This window comes from Phlebotomus papatasi, chromosome 2, assembly GCF_024763615.1.
Source record: "Phlebotomus papatasi isolate M1 chromosome 2, Ppap_2.1, whole genome shotgun sequence".
NCBI lineage: Eukaryota > Metazoa > Arthropoda > Insecta > Diptera > Psychodidae > Phlebotomus > Phlebotomus papatasi.
Window position 1 is genome coordinate 63,520,192 of NC_077223.1, and position 23,806 is coordinate 63,543,997.

At 32.4% G+C, this 23,806-nt stretch overlaps 1 protein-coding gene across 2 annotated transcripts in view; it reads right to left on the reverse strand.

Moving 5' to 3' along the window:
* LOC129802643 (uncharacterized) overlaps positions 1 to 23,806 on the reverse strand; it is a 78,570-nt gene that overhangs the window by 30,059 nt on the left and 24,705 nt on the right. Inside the window, exon 3 of one of the 2 annotated variants that reach the window (XM_055848618.1) lies at positions 22,703 to 23,802. The exons of the other annotated variant lie outside the window; for it this stretch is intronic. The gene's annotated coding sequence lies outside the window, so the exon portion shown is untranslated. The remainder of the gene's footprint in view (positions 1 to 22,702; positions 23,803 to 23,806) is intronic. 2 annotated transcript variants of the gene reach the window in all.

Consider the following 23,806-nt stretch of genomic DNA (forward strand, 5'->3'; position numbering starts at 1 on the left):
CAGCTTGAATACATTGAGACGCTACAGAAAAAGCGGGAAGTCAGGACCTTTTACAGGGCAGTAGCGTCAAAACGGAACAAGGATAAGGTTGGTGATCTTTTGACTCAGGCACGTGAAGTTGTAGCAAGATGGAAGGAGCACTTTGGAGATCTGTTGTACGCAAACCACGGACAGACAGAGCAGGTGCGGGAGGTATCAACTGTATGGACGGTCTGAAGTAGGACGCCCTTTCTTGTGCGGATGTGGCAAGGACAATCTGCTCTTTGAGGAACCCATTTTTGAGCATTCACAAAAAAAACTTGATTTCATATAGTATAAGGGGAGGATTGGGGGAAAAATTAAGGGCTTGGTAACGATCCCAAAATAGACTTATGGGGTCTCTGGAAGGTTCCAAAAGTCTCTACACTCACTGAGAGAAATCCGAAAAAGTTAAAATAACATTCCGGAAATGTTTATTTTACCCTGAATTATTGATCCGAAATCGGTGTAAATATTATGCTTTTTAGGTGTATTAGGGGTTAAAGTTACCCTTTTTCATGTTAATTTTACCCTTTAAAAGGTGTAAAATTAACATTCAAAAATGTTGATAAAATGTTGAAGACTCGATATCGGAGTAGTTGTAAACACTTCGTTTTATTTTTAATCTACTTTAACTTATGTAGACCATTTCTTCAGTTGATAAGGAGCCCTAGGATCTATGGATTCACATAGGTCTCATCCTCTGAAGTCTAATATTTGATTTAAAAAATCACCGTCTTTACAACTACCACGTGTTTACAACTGTCCTAGTTTCCCCTACTGCTCTCTGTGTAGACCGCTTATTCACTTTTTTAAATTTTTACTGGCCTACAAGCGCTTTAAAAGGATTTGAAAGCACAAACTTGCAGTAATAAATAAAAATTGTAAAAGTGTAAACCCAAAAAAGTTCGAAACATAGGGGAAACTGGGGCATCACCAAACACGGGGTACCACAAAACACTGCGATTCTTTAACCGTATATTCGACTTCAGAAGACAGGACTTATAGAAATTTATAGGAATTATAGGGATGCTTGTCCACTGAAGAAGTGGTTGAGGTAGTCCAAATAGTTTAGAAAAAATAGTGTTTGGTGCTACCCCGTGTTTGGTGGTGCTCCAGTTTCCCCTGCAATCTGAGAAGGGATTTTTTCATCGGTTTATGCTAGGGGTTGGAAAGCAACGCTAAGACGGCGGTGGACGCAAGTTAAGATGGATCATTTCTGAATATTGGTTGATGGGAATGAGTTAATAAATACCATTACAATACAACACAGTAAAATTATAAATCACTCAAATATAGCCCTAAAAAACTTTGCATTGTGTACAATTAAATTTCAGATAAAAATTAATGGTTAATAACCAATTCTCTATACGTCATTAATCAGGTCAAAGTTGCGTTCAAACTTGGCAATAATTGCAAAATATTCCCAACCCAACCAAATTTTCAAATTTTTATCTGTTACTCTTAAAAGCCTGTACTTACATTTTACTACATTTTCTTTTATTAAACTTTACAATTGCGAAAAATTCATATGTGTATAGAATTTATTTGACTTTATTTTTCTATTAAAAAAAGATTATCATAGATGTGGGTGACTTTTACATCCTACTGTTTATACACTTAAAAAAAAATAATCGAGTAAAACTTATTCGAATCGATGTTGAATTGATTCTTTTTCGTTGTGATTTTTGATTAACTATATTTGAGAATTGATTTTACTTCTATTTAGGTGTAATATTCGGAAGAGTAGTTTTAAGTTTTTTCCTAAAATTTACATGACAAAAGAGTGTAAATAACTCTTTTTAAGACTGAAAGTAACTCGTTTTAAAAGTTAAAATAACTCTTTCAAATCCCAAATTGGATAGATTTTGCAATTTTATGTTTTTTTTTTATTTTATCATTTTCTTTATTAATATTTTCTTGAACTCAAGTTCCCTATATTCCAAGCGAAATATCACGTATGATGCACGCACGCACATGTCTTCATGAAACATTGTTAGGCATATTTCTAGTTGATGTTCCACATGAACTTTGTCACACGAAAATCTTCTTGACTGAAGTATATTCTTAAAACGAAAACACTTACGCATATACTTCAGTTAAGATGAAATTTTACATCGAAAAAGAGTAATATTTACACCGATATCCGACGCATGATTTCAAATCGTACGAAGGGTTGTTTCAACTCTATTTACTAAATTTTGCAACGCAAAAGAGTAACAATTACATCGATATTTGTAGAGTTAATTCAACTCTGCCATAGAGTTGTTCTAACTTTTTAGGTTTTTCTGTGTAGTAAGCTTTTCTTTAATTCTTTAGTACTTATGGACTTTACCGATTGGACATGATAGAAAAGTTCGGAAACGACTATTCTCAAGTTCTAAAATTAAATAAAAAGTTTCGAACAACAATACCGTAGAAGTCACTCGATTCTACGGTTATATCTTTCATTAAAAATTAAGAAATAATGAAGATACAAATAAACTATTTTCTTAATGAATCGTCATTAGGAATGATTAAACAGTAGGTATATTTGTATATGGACGAAAAGTTAACATAGAAAGTTTCTAAATCTAAAAAAAAAGTTTTTTTAAAGAATCTAAAAAATACATAAATACCTAAAGATAAGACACGTTAACGAAGCAGTAATTAAAATTTCATATACTATTTTATTTTGTTTTATTACAAGTTTTTGTTCTATCGACATAATTTCTGATTAAAAAAAAATATAAAACATATTTATAATGCCAATAGTCTTCAACTTGCTTTTCTCAGAAAATAAATAAAGGCTCTTCCTAAGGCTTTTAATGTGTCACATAAAATTTTAATGAAGCAACATTACTGCACGAATTGCTCTCACTCTGAACTCTAAAATAATCCTCTTTCATGGAGTTCATTCTCGCATGAAGTACCATCGAATAATGAAGTTTGCCCTAAAATTTGCCAATACAAATACTGAGAACTTAGAATATGGGTTTTAATCCCAGTTATATACAATTAACCCCCCTACCCTTCCTAATTTATGACTCTTCCAGAAACTTTTTGGAGAGAATCTGCGATGATTTCGGAATATAAATGCATGAACAATTTGTATATTTCATTTATTAGGTGAATTTAATTAAACCCAAAACAGACAGTATACAATTCCTAGAAAAAGCTCTCAATGAGAGAAATTGTAAATTTTCAGAAGATTTGGGTTACATTTATTTAGTTTTCTCAATGGCTCACTAAAATGTTCAAACAGACATCAATTCCTATTAAAGATAATACAGTCCAAATAAACAGAAACTTGGTTGTCAGAGAAACATGAATGAATAGTATAACTTTTCACATCCAAAAATCTTCATTCACTAAGGTATTAGGGGAAAGAACGCTACCTTTGGATGACTAAAGTTTCGGACAAAAAAATTTTTTTTTGCTTTATTCTCAATGGATTTGACCTAAGGTTCTTTTTGGGATTTTTAAGGCATTGGACTAGCTATTACAATATAATATTATAATTCACCAAATTAATTAAAAACACATTGGAAAAATAAGTTGTTCCAAGCATGAGTCGGCCGAAGGTACCACGTTTTCCTCTATACCATTTCTTCCACAAGTTATTTAATGTTTCAATGAAAATTCCGTAGAAAATATTTAAAGATGGAATTTGTTTACGGGTAAGCCATTTTTCAGAGGAAAATGGAAATTCGCAAAGATGTAATTAACAACATCAGTTGAACATCTAGCAATATAGAAAAGGTAATTTTACATTTAAAAAAAAAAGTTAAAATAGGATTATTTAAAGTAGAAATTCCTGTCACACAACAGCCTTTGAATGATTTATATCATTCCAAAGTACATTTACATGAAAAAACTCTCTCTCTTCCTCTTATCAATTTAGATATCGAATAAGCAAAAACATACCGTATATTTTTAGGTGAGATTCTTAACAATCTCACCTACTATAATCCTAACAAAATTTCATGTCGTCCGATCGACCTCAAACTTGGCCAAAATGTGTTTCAGCACTTCCTGATCACGAATATATATGTGGCTAATTTACGTTCCCGGCCGGCCGCTCTTTGGAGCTTAATAGCTCCTAAACTAAAAAAGATATCGACTTGCGGTTTTCGGCAAAGGTTATATATCGGGTGAAAATTGCAACTTGTTGCATTGATCCCCCACCCCCCACCCCTCCTTCCGCCATTTTGAAGACCCCCCTTTTTTTGTTTTCTCAATAGCTCCGCCCCTATGGCATCGAGCGGGCTCAAATTTTAGTATGTTATAGCTGGGCCTTAGAGCTTTCCATCAATACCAAACTTAAGGTCCCCCGACCCCCCTGACCCGAGCTATAAGGGTCCAAAAAAAATTTCTTAAAATGGCCATAACTCCGGTTCTAATCGTCAGAATTTAAAAAGTGAGGGCTTTTTGGAAAGCTCTCGTGAAATGCCACTTCCCCTTCTAACATCGCAAGTTCATAAAACCACCGCTAGGGGCGCTATTATTAAAAAGAAAATTTTTAAATCTTATAAGTTAAATAACTCAAAAATTCCATTGTGCATCGGGCTGAAATTTTAGTATGTTGTAGCCGTTGATTATACCTATCAAACAAAAAAAACCTTAAGTCGATCCATAACCCCTGACCCGAGCTATAAGGGGTCAAAGTTCGAGCATTGACCGGCCTCTATCTGCGGTTCTAACTAACATAGCGACCTAAATTTTACCTTTTTGGTTTCGTCTCAATGAGCACTTTCAGATGTAAGTTCAAAAAGTCACCACAGGTGGCGCTGTGATAGCGTCAAAATTCATCGAAATTCAAAGTCACTTTTCTCAAAAACGGCATTGTGCAAGTTAATGAAATTTTAGTATGTTGTAGTCCAGTCTAGGACGTTTCCAAAATGGTGCGTATGTGCGCTGTGGTTAAAACAGAACCGGAGATATGAGGGGTCAAAGTTCACAAAATTCAAAAAATCATATCTCCGGTTCTATGTGACCGATTTTGATGAATGAGGGCTTAAACGAAAGATCTCACCAAATGCTACAACTTTCTAGAATATTTGAACTTCGTGGGACCAACACCAGGGGCGCCACAGTCGAAAAACCAATTTCAATATCACATAACCTCAATTATCTCGACTGTCGCTGAACCGATTTTGATGATTACTTCAACATAATTGTAGAGCACATTTGTCTCTACATTTCGTCCATACATCATTTTCCACTCAGACTACGCTATCACCCCGATTTTGCCGTTTAAGTGTGAAAAAATTGATTTTTCCCATAATAACGCTTTGAAATCACTCAGATGCCAATTTGACTGCCTCTACTCCACCAAGACACTTAAAATAGGGGTTTAAATGGAAAGTCCCGCAAAAGACAACAATTCTTTGATATAGTTGAAGTTCAACAAATGACTACTTGGGGCACTCTGGATGAAAAAACGAGTTAAGAAACAAAAAACCTCGCTTATCTTGGCTTCTGAGTAATAGATGAGTTTAAGTTCTACGGCAAAATTATAGAGAACATTCTGGTCTACATTTCACCCATATAACACTTTTCTGTCAGTTCATCCAAATCCTTGATATTTTGGTTTAAATACAAAATTTGTATAATTTCACGAATTTGATTCAAGATAACTGAATGGCGTCTCCCAACTTCAGCTCCAAATCGAATTTGCATGCACTCCGAGTTAGCTCACGTTAAGAATCTCACCTACATAAGCCGGTTAGGATTATCTGTCCCTTTTTCCTCTGAAATGAACTAATCAAACTTTTCTTCATGTACTTGAAGCTGTTTTGGCACATTCTGAACGCAAACGAAATATGAATTTATTTATACTTCAAGAACTTCAAAAGAAACTCAATCAAATTCCCATTGAGACTCCACAATCGCGATTCATGGGAATGAAATTTAACTATTTGGGCATCCTTGAGTGCTATTTCCATCGCGCAAGATTTTCTAGGAAAAATCACTTTGGAACTCAGCATTATAACCAAGATGAGAAAAATCATATTTACGTAGAAATACATTATAAATTCACCAACTTTCATCAAAAGTAGACGTTTCTCTTAATTTTCTTTCACAAAATATATTACTCCCTCCGTTCCAAAATAAGTCGTACGTTTGGGAAAAATTCTTGTTCCGAAATAAGTCATACGTTTGGGAAAATTGAGATTAAGGGAAAGCTTGTTGGTAAATGTTTTGTGTATCAACAATTTTCTCTTGTAAAGAGCTATTGCTAATGCCCAGTACTGAAATTGGGGTCCAGTCTTGATGGTAAGTTGAGGAACGAATGTCTTAAAAATGTCTTATTTTTGCCGTTTTATTTTTAATTTAAAATAGGTGCAGAATGGTGAGAGATACAGACTTGGGACCTTCGGGGGACCCCCCGCATATGTTGACCTTGAGACCATTAATATGTGCTTTATTTTGCCCACACCCCTCCCCTTCCCCTCCAAAATAATGTTTTTAGGATTGCTCGAAAACACGTCGTGCGATTTTTTTTTCAATTCTGGATATGTTTTAGAAAAACATATAAATGGTCCCAGGGTCAACTTATGGGGAGTCCGCTGAAGGTCCCAAGACCCTATCTCTCACCATTTTGCATCCAGATATTCGAACACATAAAAAAGGATGTTCTTTTTATTGCTCATTCTGCAAAATTTGAGCAATAAAAAATGTCATATCGATAATAGCTGTTGAGTTCTACTTGTGCATACTAAAAATTTAGAACAAATTCTAGCCTGTAATGTTAATCACAGTCCATTTTTTAGTAATTAACTATCTACCGGAGCTCTTTGAAAAAAACGCGAAAAATGGAAAACTTCAACATATCGATTCCTCAACTTACCATCGTGATAGGATCCCCATATTATCCCTGAACATGGAGGATAGTTCATACATAAGATATTTACAAATAACAAAAACATTCTCTGAAACCATTCCTTAATCCCTAATTTTTCGCCAAACGTACGACTTATTTCGGAACGGAGGGAGTATTTCTTAACGAAGAAAAATAAAAGTTGACAAAGAGATAAGTAATTCGTGATTAAAAGACAGAAAGGAATAAAAATTAATTATCTTTTCATATTAGAATGTTTTTAATTGTTCTATAATGAGCAAGATTAAGAAATCTCTCAAGGATTCCTCCATGGTGTTTGATTGTCTAGCAAATTCAAGAAAAAAAAAAGTCTTCCTCTTTCAAGTGTTTCAACCTCTCTTATATAGATATTCCACTTCTTAGTGCTACTACTTTATAAATTTACAATAGACATTATATAAAAATAAATTGTTTCACAAAGGTTGAATTCACTATATGGGTAATTTCCAAGTGTTGGAGGTTAAATTTTTGGGATGTCTAAGGCACACATCCAAGAGACAGACAAGATAAATTAACAGAGTGGAAATGGAATGAGAGAAGATACAACGTCTTGTTCTTTTGTCATTCCGAACGGATGAAAAGGCTGAAAAGATAATAAAATTTCCGATTGTTTCTCATTTATCAGAGTTGAACCCTCCTTGGAAACTTTGTCATAGATCAAAATTAAGATAGGGTAATTGTGCCAAATTTCGGCCAGCTTACAATTTCGGCCATATTTTTTGTTCTTCTAATTTCCATGAATTTTTAGTTTTTGTATTCTCTTGAGATTGTACAATGCAAAAAAGTAACAAAAAATGTCGCTTCGACGAGCAAGATGATCTGAAAAAGACATTGAAAGAATTCTGGAAGGGCACATATGAGAATGTTGGTGGCCAAAATAGGCCGCCAATGCTATGTCTACATTTTTATTCATATTAAAATGTATTAAGAATAATTTTGGAGAAAATAAAGATGATAAACTGTCTGCAAGGTTCCAAACAACACTCCTTAGAGTAACAAAAATATTCAATTTTTATTAAAAATATTACATTTCAAACTTGAGACTTTGGCACTTGCATGCAACTATGCCGAAATTTGGCACACTCACCCTAAACATTTTTTTCAATGGAATTAAAAAAAAATTGCTTGTTTTTTTTTTAAATCATTAAATCTTGAATAATGTTATATTTTTCATATTTAGAATAAAATCGTTCTTATCTTGTGAAATTTCGTTAAAGTCTTGTCAAAATTTCATTTTTACCTACCAGTCCGATTTTCGGTGGTAAATGGACCCTAAAATCCTGTATTTGATCATTATATCGCTCCTTGGAAATTACAAGGGACCAACTCACTTTTTGGCGATTTTGAGGTTTTAATGCACTTAGACAGATAATTTAATAAAATTTCAGATGATATGAGTCAATAAATTTCGGTATTAGAAAAGTTTTTCGTAATTTTACTCTTTATGATTGCTTGCGCGGTTTTGTTTGAAGTCAAGGGGCACAAAATAGATTTATCGTTCAAATTTTTGTGAAACAAGGGACTAACTCAAGCAAATTGAACCCTTATCATTCTAATTTCATGAAAATTTGCGCATCATTTAGAATGACAAAGAACTAACTCATAAAAAAACATATTTTGAAAGGTAAAAATATGTATGTTTCAATGTTTATAATAATGCTCATACAAATAGAAAAGAAATAAATTATTTTTATTAACATACTTATTTGAGATAATTATTTATACAAATTTGAATCTTTCATGCTGTCTCCTGAAAAATGGCTCAGATTAAGTTGGCCCCTTGTAATTTCCAAGGAGCGATATATAATTTCGAAAACATAATAGAGACCATGAAAATCCTGATTAGGGGATACCGGGGAGATTTGGGACAGGGATAGTATGGGACAAAGTGATTTTTGAACAATTTGAATTCAACCATTATAGAGCGGTAGGTCGCATTAAGATGTATCTTCACTAAAAGAATGGATATCTTCAGACTGAGAAGGCTGATGAAATTTAGAGCGTAAACTACAAATAATATTGTTCCCAAGGAACTAATTGACCCATAGCTGAGAGCTCTTTATTGTTAGAAATACAAAATTATACCAGAAAATACCGCGTACACCGAATCGGGGATGTTAGGGACAAATCGACAGATTAAATAGTTTTCTTTTTCCGAAAACACCCATTTATTTATTAAGTTCAATAGACTCTTTTTATTAAAGTCAATATCTGTGAGTATTTTCTGACCCATTCAAAATTCTGAAACATTTTCTTGGCTCCTTGAAATAATGCCTCAAAGCCAAAGCACAAAAAAGTGTCCCACACCTCACCGGTCTCTCGTATCATTTCCACTAATTTGACAAATAATTTCAGAAAAATTAGTCATTCTCCATTTTGAGAGAAAGTGATAACAGGAAAGAGAAAACCATGTATTTTTTCAGAACCACCTGTTGAGAAATTCCAATAAAAAGCAGATTTTGACAAGAGTTTTACAGGGATCTTGTGTAATTATCCTGATAGATTCGATTCTAATGTTTGTATTAAGATATCTTATTGAAAATCTTGTTACAAGTATTCTTACGGTGACAGGGATAGGGGTAGCCACACATATTGTTACACTCCCATATAAACTTGTTTACAAAAGATTTTACATTTGTTCATGAGATATTTTTTTAACAGTATCTGAGTCGTTTAAAACGCTAAACTTTAGGTATAATAATTTTGTAGTACAAGAACTAACCTAGAATGATTAGATTGGAAGAATTTATGACTAATCAGATAAAACAAAAGTGTTTTTTATTATTTTATTTAAAGAAATACTCAAAGTCTGTGTGTAAATTTTCTTTCACCCTCAACAAGGATTATCCTTTTTAAATTAATCTATATATTTTACACTTTCATCAACTCTACTCTCGATTAATCAAAACTCTGGAGAAATATTGAAGACACACAGAGTCACGATGATGAATAAAAAAAATCTCATTCTTTTCCGGTATTCATTTAACCCATTAGGGACTTCATTGATAGTTCAAAGTCAAATAAATCTCGTAATGTTTCTCATCCAAGATCATCTCCATTGAGCTTCAAATTGAATTGGACAGCGATTCAACATAATATATTCCATTCTTCGTCTTTCTTTCAACTTAAAAGTGACACATTTTTTCCTGCTTTAAATCATAAGAAAAGTTGATTTGTCAATTTTTGGACAAGAACTAAAAATAAGGTGGGACAATCTAGAGGTGTTCCGTTTGAATATTCAATGAGATAGTAGATACAACGCTATTTTTGCAAACAAGTACATAAATATATAACGCACCACAGTCACTATGGCCCCTGTACGTCTCTCTCGAACGAAATTGGTAAGTTTACACTTAAATAAAAAATTCCAGGTATTTCGGCGCGCATCTGCTGCGATGGTCGAATAATATCAAAAATAAATTTCTGCCGCAGGGTGAGACTCTGTGGAGGCAGAAGAACTGAGCAACAAAAAAAAAGCCCAGTCGTTAAACAAGAGGCCAGACACTGAAGTTTCTGTGTGAATTTTTAAGTGCTTTCTCTTCCCACCCCCTTCTCACATCCTCCCCTAAAACCATCTATCTTGGCGAAAAATGATGAGAGAGAATTGCAAGATCTCGAGCAACAAGATACCGAGTGTAAGTATAAAAAAAAATCATTGGAAATTTTTGCGTGTTTGCCTGTCTCTCAAAATATCCCCCAATCATCGATGTTTCCCGGGGCTACAACCAGATTTATTCCCGAGAGTCAAGATTTATAGCTTCACTTCCAGGAAAAGATACTTGATCTTTTTTTTGCTTTTTTTGATTCTTCAACTCCTTCATTTTCTGCTTCATTCCCTTGTACACCCTTTTCAAATTCATCGTTCTTTTATGACTCATCTTCATTGCCATTTTATGTTAATTTTATAACCAAAAATGTGTAGGTGATTGATTTTATTCTTGTGATATTGCTTTTCCCAAAAATGGAGATAAAAGTTTATATTAAAAATAATAAAATTAAAAAATACATAATTTAAAATTCGAATTCAATTCCGGATGAGTCATTGTCTGTAGATAATTCATATTTTACATTTAAAATAAAATTTTACATCTTAATATTTTATTTACCAAATTATCGACAATTTCTTATTTTTTTATAAAATAGATAGTCAATTTTGTTTTATAAATGATTTTTTCTATATTTACAAGTGCATGAATAATTCGAAATCAAAATTATGTACATTTTCGTAAATGATTCAATCAATAGAAAAATTAAAAAATTAAAATATTAATCACAAAATTATGGGTTTATGATTGATTTATTCCATCATTAGAAGGGAGCACCTTTAAATTATGGTATCCTTGAAATACAACCTTTATTCTCCCATTTATAAATGGAACTGAGTGTTATCATAATGTAATTAAGCTTCACAATTGGTTTGTGAAGCTAAAATTATATCATGATAAGGTCCAGTTCCATTTAAAAAGAAGAGTAGCAAAGCATCCCATGCTTTGCGGAATGCTCTAACGGTTCCAAGTCGTGACTTAAATGTTACACCTCACAAGAATATTTGCATGACTTACCGTTTACCGGGTTCCCAATCGATTTAAAACGATTCATAAATTACTCAAAACATCGCCCAAAATAGCTTAAGGAGTAAAATAATTGATTTTCGTATAAAAAATAGTTACCGATTATGAACTGGTTTAAAACCGACTGGAACCAGTTTAGACTTGTCAGAAATTCCAAGACCTTTCCAATGAACCCAAAATTGATACCATTTGATTGAGAAATGCGCTCTCTAGAAGAGCCTCTAAAACCTTTGACCTTGAAAAACCATCAGTAGTAATGATTCAATGGTGTTTTCGTATATAGACGAAATGTCCGCCTGGGTAATCTATCGAATAGAAGATAAAAGCCCTGTTTCAAAAGTGCCTCAATTCAAATGTACCACTTTTTAAATTAAACTCTGTGTTTTAGTTAAATTTACTTAATTTTCGAAAATATTATTCACTACTTTAACATAATTTTGTGCTAGAAATCCAGTAACAGTATCTTCCTATTGACTTGAATAGCCATATAATCCTTTTATATGACCACATCAATAAATCCAAAACTCCATTGACAAGGAACTTCCCATTCAGAATGGCTTTGAATTGAGCACAAATGTCATTCAGATGATACTAAGTTAATGTCAAAGATGACTATTTTTCCTTTATATGACGAAAAAAATATCAATTTCATTGAGAAAATCCACTGAGGTCATTCACCATAAAATTCTCCTCGTTCTCAGCATCCCAATCATCTGTATAGTGATGAGATAGGCAATGAAGGGAGAATTGAGGCAGTAAATTGAGTAAAGAAGACAAATAAACATTCTACCAATTCACCCATAAATTGCAATCAACTTCCATGAAGTACTTTTTTATTTATATTTTTTTCTTTTTCGTGTCTTAAGGCGTTGATGTGCAAAAATTCGAATTCGATGGAAGCGCAAAAAGTTAAAATTTATATATTTAAGCATCACGTCTGGCAGACAGTACCATCAGGCTTACAAAGCAAATAGATATTTCCGAATTGTAAGAATTTAGCAGACATAATAATATGTGAGTCACAATGACGCCAGTATGATTAAAATCATCTCAATCATTGTGAAAAAGTGGTCAATTTTGCCAAATAATTACACCCCAATTATCCGACGAAGTTAATTTGTTAGGACACCAAAAACAGCGACTTTTGGCAACCGCATCAAACATTCAATTAAATTTCCTATTTTTGCGATAGTCATCTCGCAGCCAGACGACCAATTGTGTAGCTATTTAAATTTTCAAACTATTATACAGAGAATTTTCTGTGCTGTGTTGAATTTTTTGTATGACAAATGAGAATTTCTATAGGAAATCACAGCCAATTGTATGCTATTTAAGTAAATTGTATAGATAAATACATGTTATTGTATTCTAAATTTGAAAATAAGGACAAATTCTATTAAAAATTAATTTGGAAAACAAAATTTAAATTTATTTTGTTTTCATTTCCGAACGAATATACACATAGAGTAGGGGAAAATGCCTATGCTTTGTACGATCCCAAACTTTGTAATTACTAAATCAGTTATTACCATTATGAACCGATTCCAATATTAAACTAATTTTTACCTTAAATTCAATTATATTACTTCTAAGTCATTTTTGGTAATCTTTTTAGTAATTTTTCAATCGGTTCTAATAAGTTGTGTACCGGTAAATGATAAATGATGCGAAAATGCTTTTGAATTTGAAGTATAGCATCGAAATTGCGAATTCGAGTATTTCGCAACGCATGGGACGTTTTGGCATCCCTTGTGCAGACCAAATTTAATTTTTTACTTAATTTTTGTGAGGTGACAAAATATTTTAGTTCTACACAAGCACGTGGCAAGTTGACTTTTTTATATGGAGCTATTTGAAACCAATTCCCTAAATTGATCTCGGACTCATCTCACAGTTCTCCGAAGAAAAAAGGTATTTAAACAAAAATTTAGTATATATATCACAAGGCAACATTCTCTCAAGAATTATCTTACCCAAATTACCCCCCAACCCTTCCGTCTCCTTAAAAAAAAACATGATTTTTTGACATATCTCAAAATTGACCCAAACGATTTCGTTCATTTTCGGATATGTTTTAGAGGTCAGCTGAATATTTCGTCCTTTGATACCTTTCATCGGAAAAATCGCGACTTTGCATCACCCTTGAGGATTTAATTTTTAACCGATTTGGTCAAATTTGGATTTTTTTCAAATTTCAAAGGTATTCCAATTCAAAAGTGCCCTACTTCCCCCTACATTTATACCGTCATTCCACGATATTTTTATAGTGTTGATCCGACTATTTTAAGAAATGGAAATTAAGACTAAAAATACGTCATTTTTTGCCAAATTTATCTGACATTGTCCATTTGTGCATCTCGAAGAAGCTAGAAAATATATATTTCTCATAACCTGTCATTGGCACTGTGGCTCAAATTTTTAACATTTCTGGGCAAAAATCCAAAATAAATGCCCAAAAAAGCTGGAATTGTGTCAAAAACTAACCGGATATATTGCTTCAAAATGCCCAAAATATATTCAAAAACAGAATTTATTGACAATATTTTATTTAAACATTTCACAGTGAATTCTTCACACTAATCAAATCAGTAAATTCTCAGCACAATTTGCCTGTTTTTGTACATCTATTTTTGGGGCTTATTATCTACCACTTCCTCTGGTCTTTTTTTTATTTTGTTAGCTTCTCATCTTGAATCAACGCTGCAATAATAATTGTAGGAATTAACTCGTGGAAAATGTGTATGTATGAATGGCGGCTGTTTCGCATGTTTATCACTTGAGATAAAGGCGAAATACTAGTGTGGTTGTTGTCAATGAAATGGGAAAAAAATACTAAGAACATTTGTGAATGACGTCATTTTGGCGTGATTTTCTCTTTCTCTTGCGATCGAATACTTCTTGTCTCTTAATTTCGCATTTACACTCAACATGAAAAAAATATACCCACTACTTTTTTTTGTCATTTTTTTCTTGTTTTTGCATTTAGACATTCACTATCTAATTATGACGATTATGGCTAAATTTAGCAACGATTTTTTTTCTTTAGCATATTCGTCAGATTTGTTGGCATTATGGGTTTTTTTTCTACTTGCCCATTTTTGTGCTGTGAAAATTGTTGGCAAACTTTCAACTAACGCCACTTCCCAGAAGCGGAAGAAGGTAAAGTAATTTTGGTCTTAATGTGGCGTCTTCATTCCTTTGCACACTTTTCATAAAGACAAAAATGAGAAAAAGAAAATTTTCTCAACTCTTTGGTACTTTTAAAAAAAACATAATTTGAACCTCTCGGAATAATCTAAATTAACCCCCTATTGAGGATAAGGTTTGCATTTTAAGATCTTTTGTATATTTAGAAAGAAAAAATGGGTCCCGGTCAAAATCGTGAAAGCCAAAATCCCGAACGCCAAAATCCCGAAAGCCAAAATACCGAATTCCTAAAAGTGTCATAGCTACTCACACGGTTGCACCGCGCTTTCTGGAGGCAAAGGGAAATTTTCTGTGCTTGGGAAATTATTCTACACATTATCCTTCATATACAATTTCATTTCGGGATTTTGGGCCTTTCGGTATTTTGGCGTTGCGGATTTTGGCTTTCGGATTTTTGGCGTTCGGGATTTTGGCTGCCTCCGCCAATTTGAAACTTTGAGATTTCCTAACGGTTTTAGATGGCAAAATTAAAAAAGCAATAACGTATCCTCGAATGTACATTGTACAGTCTTGAACTTCTTCGTGGTTTTTTTCTTCTCTTTGACCATTTAAAACAGTGAGAAAATCTCAAACTAGCCATGATTCCGAATTACCCCGTCTTACCCTAGGTATAACTCAGTCCAGTAAAAAAAAAGATGTGAGAGAAGTTTTCAATGAGAGGGTTTTCCAAAGACCCAATGTAGTTCTCTCTAACCGTTTAGCCTCTAGCCCTGCTAACAGCTAAATGTGCGTTTTCGGCAATAGCCTGACACACAAATATATAAAAATGGCTCCTAGGGGAGTAGTGGGCGGAATTTGATGTTATAAAAATTTCGAAAGAATTCAAATATTGCCCTCCTCTTCGTTCAATTCAAACAATAAAAAAAAATCAAGAAATATTCTACACTTATCGAACATTTAATTCAATAAAACGAGGTTAATTGACTGTCTTAGGAAAGTTTTAACTGCATGAAAATTGGGAAAATAATAGGAAATGTCTTGTGTAGAAGGTCAAATTCGACAAAACAAAATTGAGAATAATAGTTCTTGATAAAAGAAAAATTAGCACGAAACTTTAAGAGAAAACACGACACATTTGCGTTAAAATAATACTTTTTTTCGATGTCACAAAACAGAATTTCCAGGAAACAGATGTAATAATTAAAATCTCGGTTTTAGCAGTATATGATAAATATAGTATATACATAAACATATACATATATTCTTGTCGTTGATTAGTTGTTCAAATTTCACTCGCAAAAACCCATCCAATTAACACTTGTTGATAGAAGATGAAAAGAGAGGAAGGCTTAACTTTTTATCGTGAAAATTTGAGTATTTTTATTTGAGTAGAGATGCTTCTTCTATTAATTCACTTCTCAGAATTTTAATTTTACTTTTGCTCTGTCATTTCAAAATAGAAAGAGAGATAGAGAGAAAGAGAGAGAAATCCCATGGGAAATATTGCATATAGTCCTGATAAGATATTACGTCTTTTGCGAACATGGGAGCTGTATAGAATTTTTCTCTAAATGGACTAATTAAAATGGAACATAATCACAGTTGAGTTAGCAAAAAAAAACTCAACGAAAGTAGACTTTTATGCTAATTGGTGGTGTTTGTTCGGACAAAATATCACGCAATTCTTAAACATTGCTATACACATTCTTGCAAATATATATAAATATATATATATTATATATAACTTTAAAAAGCAAAGCTCTTTCCTACGAATTAAAAATGTGTATTTTGTCCAATAAAAATTAATCAATAGTGTCACGCTAAATTGACGGCTCAATTAGCACACCAACCACAAATGTAAAAAAAAGACCTCACTCCCTTTTAATGGGATAAAATTTTCATAAAGTAAAAACCATATGAAAATTTTCCAACATGTGATTTATATTATATTTTATTTACCATTATAACATAAACCACAATATTCTTCTTCATCTCACACCTTTATACAAAATGACTTTGAAAATATATATATAACTACATTTTCCAAAGACTAAAAGTCAATAATATGCCACACCCTCTCTCTGGGCAATCTGACCTCTCGCATTGAATCCTCTGACCCAGTGCCACAAAAAGCTCCCATAAAGCAAGCATATAGAAGAAAATATGATAAAAGCACTATGTCGAATATCTCTCATCTTCTACGAACTAAATTTATTTACTTTCTACACCCACATAATTCATCTATTTTCATTGGATCTCTTAATATCCATGAATTAATTTCCACTTTCAGGATTATTCATTATTTTCCACTAAGTCCTGTTTTCTAGATGCTAAGGAAATTTTTTTATTTTCGTTGAATTTTTAAAGCTCCAAAAAAAACTTGGAAGTAGGGGAGACTGGGGCAAAAAGTAACAAAACGGATATTTTATTTTTGTACAAACTACTCGAACACCCCAGAAACTTCTACAATTAGCGCAGTTTTATTGGAAATTTACCGCTCTACAACTTTGTGAAAGTAATTTTCCTCTATTTTGTAAGGAAATACATTTATCGAGCCGTTTTATAAAACGTAATTTTGTGACTATTCTCAAAAACGCTGGGGCAAATAGTACCAGGCATGGGATGTTATCACATTTTGATTCGCTTTGTTACGGGATTCCGTAAATTTAAAAAAAAATCCTAGATAACATATTTTCATAGGAAATTTATTCCTCTACACCTTTGTAAAACACCGTTTTCTCTATCTGAACGATAAAAACGCTTTTCAAGACTGCAAATCGTGTTTGACCAATGCAAACAACAAGCGGCGACACATGTCATTGATATTTTTTTTGCCGTGAGAGAAGAATCTTTGTAAAATTCTAAAATAGATAGCAGCTTCGTATTCAAAGAATCCAAATCATTTAGGAAATAACCACCAGTTCATAAATTTTGAATAATAAGTAGGTAATAATTGATATATTCTTCAAGAAAAATATTTAAAAAATAGGGCTAAAAATTTTGATATTTTTTGTTTTCTAAATTCCTTGTTCAAATTCTAAGAAACATACAACATCGAAGAAGGTCTATGGAAGCTATCTATAGAAAAACATTTAAGCCGCTATCTTATTTATCTTGGAAGATATTGAATTTAGAAATTTTCGATTTGTGACTTTTTGCCCCAGTCTCCCCTACCATATTAATTAATTAATCGTATCGGGATATTTTGTTACAATGTGATCATGGTTATATCGTTGTTGATCTCGTGTTGTAAGACTCTGCTAAGTCCGTTTGTAGACCGCTCAGGAGCGCCTTCCCCACAGTGGGGATGCTTTTTCCATGCTCCCGGAGTTGTTGGGCAGAGGCAGTGCATTGCTATTACGTTTTATTCCGTGCGAAAATGTCTTTTTCTAAACACTCAGGTGTATTGTACCTGGCGGAACTTGAACTGACAACTTTGAGAGTCGAGTCAGAGATCTCATCCGCCCAAGACCGACAGTCTTGCCTATTGCGCCACTGAGATCCCCAGTACCATAATATTTTGTTAATAATGCAATACTTATTTCGTTGTTTTTTTTTAATATAAATGGAACGTAAAATTTTAAACTCAAAATAAAAATTTTCATTTGATTTTCTTTTTATATTAAAACTTTTTTATATATAAATATTTTCTTTGTCTTTTCCAAATCCATTTTTATTTTTATGAATGTCAAAAGCACAAAGTATTTTTTTTATAAAAGCGCAACCTTAAAAATTCACGAAAAATCTGACATTAACAATAAACAATAAGAAAAAGTAAGATTCGTTGAATATGATTTATCATATTTTACATGATTTCCTATCATTGCTTTCATAAAAGTCTCAACATTGGTATTTTTATTGGGAATTGTTCGATTTGCGATAAATAAACATGATTATTTTCGATCAGAACAATTCCTAAAAATACACCAAAAAGTGATTGTGACTAAAATCTGAGAATATAATGACTCAATAGGAAAAATTCGCTTTTGACTAATATTTATAACCACTAGAAATTCTTATCATCAATTCAATATTGTAGTATGTGATTTATTTCCAAAATCTGTGACTCATATTTTGATTGTCTTTTTATATATATATTTTATTGCCTAAACTTCACAGAAATATCTTATATATATTCGATAAGACCTATAGATTTTTTGATCACCAGAATTTGTCTATTTTTTGTCTTTGTCTATTTTTTGTAGAATTACTGCTGAAATTTCACGACACATTGTCCATCTCCTTGTTCTCTATACTAGTAGTCAAACTGTTATAGATAGTGACTTGAGGTCTCCGTAGATCCCAGTCCTAATAGTACTACCAACTAAATATATATATTGTTTAAGATATTGATATACTAACAATTCGGATAACTTCAAGTACATTGGCATAGTCTTGAAGTCATGGGAAAATCTAATTTAGTCTTGCGTGGGTGGCCGGTATTGACTTAGACTGAATTATATAGTACCATTTCGATCTATTTTCAAGATACAACAATGAACCCACGAATTCAGGCATTCTGAGAAGTGTTTTTCACTCTGTCATTCCTATCATCAAGTAAATAAACCATCCTACATATATAATGCCATAATATTAGTGATATTAGTTTTAAAACTCTTGGCAGAAATTAAAGCTTGGAATCATAACTGATTGGATGTATTGGATTTTGGCTAAATTTAGGATTATCTCTACCCACATATTACTCAGAATTTTGGCTAAAATTCACAATTTTCTGAAAATATACTCCATTCTGTTTGCGGAACTAATTCACAGAAAACTATCATGACGTTTTTGGTCTGTCTGTGACTTCTCAAATTATGGAAAATCGCACACATAAGTGCTCATGAAAATAATGAGAAAGCTAATTTTCTCATATGAGATTGCTTTTGTGGTTTTTCATGGCTGGATTGTCGTATATTAGGGGAATGTGGGACCGTTTCAAACACAGTTTTTGACTTTGAATTTGCTAGAATATTATTAAAAAAAAATTCAAAATAAAAGTGTTTTATTTTACAAGATTTAAACTATAGGGAAAAGTGCGCTACCTTAGGACGACTCAAGCTTCGGACAACTCAATTTTTTCCATGTTCTTAATGGATTTGATCCATGGTTCTTTACTTAAAATTTGAATCATTGGACTAGCTATTAAAATGTAACGTTATAATGAGTGAGCTTTATTAAAAACACGTTGAAAAAATTAGTTGTTCGAAGCTTGAGTCGTTCGAAGATAGCGCGCTTTCCCCTACTCTGAAAAAAGGCGTATAAAGCGGAATTCAGACCACAAGTTTATCCTAGTTCCTGAAGATTTCAAAATCCTAAATAACAGGTAATTTTATTGTTTTTTTTTTTAAATATAATAGATCATTCATCCTTAATATCCAATTCTAAGTTAAAATTTTAAGCCATAAGTTAAGCCATATGGTTAAGCCTTAAGGCCCATAGACTCGACTCAGACTGTTCTTCGAAAATATTTAGACTGTAAAATTTGGCAGTGAAAAATGATTAGCATTTTGCTGACTAAATATTTTTGAAGAACATCCTAAGTCTCTTTGGGACCTTCGGTTTGAATTCCGTATAACGTGATAAACTGAATCTTATTAAAAATTCGTCAAAATAATATTATTTCCAAATTTAGCAAAACCAAAGAGGTATATTCTTCTCCATATTGTCTTGTGTAATTCTCTAAGTAAAGACTTGTGGAACCAAAGTTCTCATAGTATGCTTATAACGCTCTGATACTGTCACTATAACTACGAAAAATATAGTGGCGCACTCTTTAGGTTCTTAAGAGTTTCTACAGGAATTTGAACACAAATTTATCATATTATAAGCCTTTTTGAAGATGGATTAAAAGTCTTGTCAGTCTTGGGTCTATAAGGCAGCTATTTTGCTTCTTTAGAACTTTCTTCTATATGGAAAACATCCTTTTGGCTAATTTTTAAGAAAAAAATGCTAAATAACTTTCTTAGAGTAGCGAAATTTTGCAAAGAATTATTTTCAATCAGTACAATAAGTACAATTTAGTCCGTAGACAATTTCGAAATGGTGTATTAATAGTTATGGCGCACCTTTTAGATCAGCAAAATTTCATAAAGTCGGTATTCGCAATCCTTTTTTTTCTCAAATCTATCGCTTATGTCTATCTAACTCTTTTGCATTCTTCTTCTTATTTTAAATATCAAAATAAATTCAATTTAGCTCAATCGAATTCTCAGTGTGAAAAAAACGAGATAGAGGCATATGCAAAACGTGTGAGATAGAAAGGGATGTGAATTTTGATTTCATAAAGTTTTCCTGATCTAAAAGGTATGTCGGAGCCATAATAAACAACCGACTACATTTTTATTTTGAAACTGACAGTTGTGATTCCTCAACTTCGACAAATAACTCGAATGATTAAATGCCCCACACTCCCCTATATATCTCCTCTAGCCAAAACTGACACAAAACGACCAATAAGGTCTCCCATCTTGTGTAATAAAGAATAAAAAAAAACCAAAAATAATCACTTGTGTAGGGGAACAGAGACATAATGAGGTTGTGACTCTTTTCTGCGCCTCAACTCCATTCAACTTAATTGTCAAGTTCCAAGAAAATATTGTCACCAAACCAACAACATGCAATGGATTTCCACAGAATTCAACATTTCCCACTTGGCTTCTGTGTCACCGGAGCAAATAATGCTTTATTTTTTTTTTTGGCTGGAAAATTCAACGTGAAAATAATATCGCGCATATGTATTTCCATTTATTGACACATGATACACCACAAGATAATCATTTCAACTTTTCTTGTGGCCTATAATTGACACCCAGTGAGGTGACAAATTGCCCTTGTGACTTATTACAAGCATAAATATGTAACTTTACACTTTGATGTTTTCGAAAAAAAATAGCAAAAAATAGTAATAAACGTTAAGACATAGTGTATCATATATGTAGGAAATTTATCAAGTTGGTCTCCCACTGTCTCTCTCTCTCTGTGGATTACATTATAAACCATTTTAGACCAGAAAGTACTCACGATGACATTGAACTCGGCGAAATTTGATAATTTATGATATTTTGAGATTACCTTCCACAGAAATTCTCTTTTGTGTGATAAGAGACTTTCTGGAATTTTCATAAAACATTACGTAATTTTATTCAAATATTGTATCAATTACGTCTTTGGAAATCACTTAAAGGTACTCTAGAAAGGCTTTTAGTGATATTTGCTTTTAAGAGTCTGTTTTAAATGTGTACCACTATACCTCAGTTGCCTCGACACAAATTTAAAAAAAAAGTCAACAAAAATTTATATAATTAAATATACTTTTTAAATATCTATCTTTTTAATCACCAGCGTTGTTAGAGACACTCTTTTGTCATAGTTTTCAAAATTTCCAATAATTTGAAGAGTAATGAAAATTTAAGTAGGGTAAAGTGATACAAGTTGGATATAGTTTAACAACTTGGACAATTCGCCGGTACAAGTTGGACATGGCTTTTTTCTTGATAAATACAGTACAAAATTTGTTTTTAAACACAAGGAACCAAATTATAAAACTAAAGCATTAAAAATATACAAATACAAATGAAGTACTAAATTTACCAAAAAAAAAGTCCTGTCCAACTTGTACCACTTTACCCTATTATCCAAATTTTGAGAACTAGTGGGTCGCCTGTAACTCAAAACCTTTTTTTTACTATTTAAAAAAGCACAATAACTTTAGTAAGAAAAAAATATTTTCTCTATAGATCACCGATAAGATTTTCAATATTCAAAAGTCAATAGTTCCAAAAACATTTAAATATTTAAATTTCCAATCTCCTAATTACTTATAAATTACAAAATTTCACAGAAACTTGATAAGGTAAATTTGTCAAACTTTTCCCCGAAAAGCTAATCTCAAAGAATTCCAAGAAGACCAATAAAAATACCACCCCACAAATCTCGACATATATTCTCTCAACTAAATAAAAAAATAAATAAATAAAATGAAATCACGATGATTTGGTACTCTCATAAATCTCACTTGAAATACAGACAAATTCGTTTGCTTTGCTCAAAATTCACACTGATTGGTACGAATATATTATAAAAAATCATATTGTAAACTTACAATGAAATACTGCTGAATTATAACCGCAATTTGTTTACACTTTTGAATAAATTTACCGGAAAATCTGTCACATGAGTAAAATTTCCACTAAAATGCCCAACTTCCGAGATGATGTGTTCGTCTCAATTAATATCTCTCAGCACAGGAAATGTTGATAATTACGCAATGAAGTGTAAAATTCATTCAACACCACTGCGACACATTTGTATTTGTATTCAACGTGTCAATGGATTATTCATCGAGAAATACCATCAACATTGACAGTAGACGATGCGAGAATCAGTTTTAAATAATCCTTTTACTTTCGACTTTCACACAGGTTTTTCTTTCTTTTTTTCGTTTAACAACTGTCTTTGGAATTCAAATCACACTGAATTTTCAAATTACTGTCAAAATTTAGAAATTTTTGACACGTGACTAGACTTTTACGAAAAAGCAAATTTGGCAAAAATTACACAAAATTTTCACTTTTCCATATGAATTTGATATTCGAACACAACCGCAACTAACTTTCTCAAGACTCTAAAGCAAACTGACTGTTTCGCTTCAGCCACACAAGTATTTCCCCTTCTTTCAATCTCCATCTCATCAATAGTCAACTCTTTTCCCCATTTTGCTGCCATCTCTTTCACACCAATGTCAAAAAGCGGGGCGGAGCCAGATACGAACTCAGGAGAAAGTAATATTTTACGCGTATTTCTTTTCCTATTTTCGTGAATGAATATAAATTTCCCAAGAATGTGTCTTTGGATTATTTTGATCTGCTTGTTTTTCTTACGCAATTTTTCACAGAATTTGCTACACCATCGGTCAACATTCCATAAGATACCATTCTTTCTTCTAATTTACTCCCACTTCATCCTTTCAATTCAATTGTATGTGATTTGGATATTTGATGAATGTACCGATGTGTCATTGTTTATTCGTCAAAAAAAAAACATTATCAGATATACTGTCTCTTTTACACATATGTCATAGACATTATTTACTGTCTCACTCCATTAAACCACACGAAAGAGACATCGCGATTCCACAGAAAACCATTTTTGAACTCTTTCAACGTTGTCATCGAATTTGTTACATGTCTTTCGCTCTTCAGGCTAA